This window comes from Cavia porcellus, unplaced genomic scaffold (assembly GCF_034190915.1).
Source record: "Cavia porcellus strain 051 isolate PalLab524CR breed Dunkin Hartley unplaced genomic scaffold, mCavPor4.1 scaffold_5, whole genome shotgun sequence".
NCBI lineage: Eukaryota > Metazoa > Chordata > Mammalia > Rodentia > Caviidae > Cavia > Cavia porcellus.
The window spans coordinates 85894193-85898399 of record NW_026947488.1 but is presented as its reverse complement, the minus strand read 5'-3'; the positions used below and the strand labels follow the sequence as shown (position 1 = coordinate 85898399).

General features: G+C 33.2%; 1 protein-coding gene across 1 annotated transcript in view; it reads right to left on the bottom strand.

Annotated features, from left to right (window-relative positions):
• Ppm1l (protein phosphatase, Mg2+/Mn2+ dependent 1L) overlaps positions 1–4207 on the bottom strand; it is a 316234-nt gene that overhangs the window by 305341 nt on the left and 6686 nt on the right. The gene's annotated exons all lie outside the window — the stretch shown is intronic.

The window sequence follows — 4207 nt, the reverse complement described above, 5'->3', positions numbered from 1 at the left end:
ATATATATATATATATATATATATATATTAGAAAATTATTTTGGCCCTCAGAAAGGGAAAAGCTCCAGTATAAAGAGAAACTACATACTCATACATCCTCCTATATATTTATCCTAAAGTTCAGTCTCTGGTACTTCAAAGAGAAATAAAAAATAAATTTTCTTATGATTGTGACTGGTTATGATAATGCCACTGTAATTTGTATAAAGCCTCCTATACGCCAACTGGCAAAAATATCAGGGATTTTCTGTAGCAGAACAAAGACTAGAAATAAATGAGAATACTTCCTGAATGTGAAGAAACACCTGCTCCACCTTCTGACTCCAATTTTTTCCTAACTACAGGACTTTCCTAGGCAATTGCAAGACCCACCTTCCAAAGTCTGCAGCATAGAGTTTAGAAGAACAACACCACACGTCACAAAATCATCACAGTCATACAGGAAAGTCCTGTTAAGCAAAGTGAGAAAACAGGGCAGTGTCCACATGACAACATTATTAGCACTTTACTACCCAAATAATGAGATTTGTAACAAAAACTGCAGACACTGGAGGCAGACAGTTCTGTCTGAATCCTAGTTTCAAATTCCAGTTTTACTCTGTGAACTGTGAGAGAACCTGAAGAAATGGCTTAATTTCTCAATGCCTTAATTTATTTCACAGGTTCCACTGAAAATTAAAATTACATAACACATATAAAGCATTTTAGATGCTGCTTAAATACTGTAAATACTCCATAAATCTCAGCTACTGTTACTATTACCAATAACGGTGGTTTCTTTATTTCTCCTTTGATCCAGAAATCCAATCCTGAAAATTTAACCTAAAGAAATTTTCCAAACTACATTAAACCACCAAAATAGTCATCACAATGTTAGTTAAAATGGCAAAAAGCTAGAAGAAACTATGTATTTATCAGGAAGGAGTTGATTAATTTTTTCAAATATTCATTCAATCAAATATTACTCTATCACTAAAAAATAAGTTAAAATAAAAATAGAAAGAAGTAAAATTTAAAAATAAATGACAATGTGCTTATAGGATTATACAAAATGAAAGAAAACAAGATATTAAACTATATGAACACAGACCTTTTGCAAATAGAAAGGAGAGTGAGAGTTGGAAGGGGCAGGGAAGGAAGGGAGAAAGGGAGCACAAAAAGAACTCATATGTGCTATGTACATGTCCAACTCTCCAAAACAAATATAATCATTATGTACTACAAATGTACTAAATAAGTAAAAAAATGTACACTGTTACAACTATATAAAATTATATTACAAATTAAAATTATATTACAAAAAATAATCAGCAAATACACACCAAAATCATAACAGTAAATGTAAAATATAGCAGGCTAATGAGACAGGAGTGGTTTTTTTTCTATACTATTAAATATATTATTATTATTATTTCTAAATATATTTCACTTGTTGCAGTTATCAAATATTCATTAAGTAGGAGCATTACAATATTAATACAAATTAAACCACAAAAAATATATTCTAAAATGTTTAAAAACCAATTAAGAATAAAACAACATAGGGGGTGGGGATTTAGCTCAGCGGCATAAGCACCTTCCTTGCAAGCAGGCAGTCGTGAGTTCGATCCCTGGTATCGATAAAAACGAAAAAAGACAAAAAAAAAAAAAGAATAAAACAACAAACATCAAATGTTAATATCCACAAAAAATATTACTTTTTTTGAAACTGACTCACTAAGGGTGGGATCACATATATCTGAGATTGAATGATAATGATATTTATATTTAAATCACTATCAAGGTAATGAAACTTTTTAAATTTGATTATTTCATGAAGCCATTTTTAAAAACTAAAAACACTATACAATTTTTCAGTACTGAAAAACCTACACTTCCTAACAAAACCTACAGGTAACAAAGTAAAATACTATGTTACAGAAGCCTTTCTACTTGAATAAGCCAGATATTATATATAAAATACTTTCTGTCTTGGTTACTTTTTTTTCCTTGCTGAGACAAAACACCCAACACCCAAATGAAGGAAAGAAAGGTTTATATAGCTTACAACTTTTGGGGGTTTCAGTCCATAATCAGCAGGTTCCAAGGCAAGGTGGCAGGACACTGGGGAAATACTTCAAGGCAGCATCCAGGAAAAACAGTAGGAACAAAAGAGGTAAAAAGCAAGCCTCTTTTCCTCCCTCGTATTGCACACAGGCCACCTCTACCTATCATCCCTCTCCTGGGCCGGTATAGCACTTACAAAATCTCTGTGTCCCAGTCCTGCACAGGATGAAGATATTTACAAAAAAAAGAATCCTGGCTCCCTGCTGAGTCTCTGGTTAAACTTCTAAACTTCTCAAGTTGACACAATGTATCAACCATCACATTTTTCATTATTTTAAAAGGCATCCATCTAGAGAAGTATTTTACAAGTATTGTTTTCCACTATTACAATAACATTTTACATTAACAGAAATTGTCACCACTCCTATTCAATATAATAAACCTTAGCCAGAGCAACTAGACAAGAGAAAGAAGTAAAAGGGATAGGAAAGGGAGAAATTAAACTATCATTATTTGTTGATGACATGATACTCTACCTAGAAGACCCCAAAAAGTCCACCAAGAGACTCCTAGATTTAATAACCATATTAGGCTGCATGGCAGGATACAAAGTCAACACTCAAAAATCAATAGCATTCATGTACACAAATAATCTCACTGAGAGAGAAATCAGGGATACAACACCTGATTTCAGTAAACAAAAAATCTAACAAAGGAAATAAAAACCTTTTACACTGCAAACTACAGTACTCTGAAAAAAGAACATCAAAGAGGATATCGGGAAATGGAAAGAGACCCCCTGTCTTAGATAGGCCAAGCACAGGGCCAGTGGCACAATGGATAATACATCTGACTCCATGTCAGAAAATTCTCAGACAGGCAGAACAGTGAAAATGGCCACACTTCTAAAACTGTTACACAGATTCAATACAATCCCAATCAAAATACCAACAGCATACCTCACAGAACTAGAGAAAATAATCCTAAAATTCATATAGAATCAGAAGAGATTCGCAATAGCAAAATGCAATTCTAGGCAACAAGGACAATGCGGAGGCATCACAATCCCTGATTTGAAATTATACTGTGAAGCTACAGTGATAAAAACAGCACGCTGCTGGCCTTAAAAAAAAAAAAAAAAAAAAAACAGACTCAAGGATCAATGAAACAGAGTAGAAGATGCAGAAACAACTCCAAACACACTCAGTCATTTACCTTCGACAAAGGTACCATACATTCATTGAAAGAAAAATAGCCTCTTTAATATTTGGAAAACTGACTTTCCATATGCGAAAGATTAATCCTAGACTCATTATCTCTCATCATGCATTAAACTGAAATCAGAATGGAGCAAATATCTAAATATTAAATCAGAAACACTTAATCTGTTGGAATATAAAATACATAAAACTCCTGAAAATATGTAGGCAAAGACTTTAACCCAAAATCCAAACACATTAGAAATATTACAAAGAATGAATAATGGGGATCATATCAAATTGAAAAGCTTTAGCAACACCAAAAGAAAACAACCCATAAAATAGCAAAAAATTTTGCCAGCTACTCATCAAAGGACTAATATCTAAAATATATAAAGAACTAAAAAAACCCAGACTTTAGCCCAAAATCTGAAGACCTAATCCAAAAATGGGCATCTGAAATGGATACTTCTCAGATGAAAAAATACAAATGAAAATAACTATATGAAAAAAATAAACATACCTAACTAAAAAGTTTATCAAAATATGGACAGGCTCAGTGGTGTATCCCTAGACACCCAGGTGGCTAAAACAAGAGGATCACATGAGTTCAAGGCCAGCCTTTGTCCTCACAGAAAGCTCAAGACCAGCCTGAACTACATGGTGAGATCTTATCCCAAAAAACAAAACAAAACTAAAGTATATCAAAACATAGACAGTATGCAAATGTGAAAAAACAATGAATGGGCTTCTAGAAAGATCGCTATTAGAGAAATCCTCCTCAAAACAAATGGGGCTACCTGCCTCTCTTTCAGCTGAACCTGCATTTTATTCCTCTAAACCATTCCCACAGTTTTTCTTCCACTTGTAATCTCATCTTCCCTTCTTTCTTCTACTGAGTTTCTGTCTACTGAAATGCTAGGATAAAACCAAATTTCAGAACACCATCAAAATTATACAAG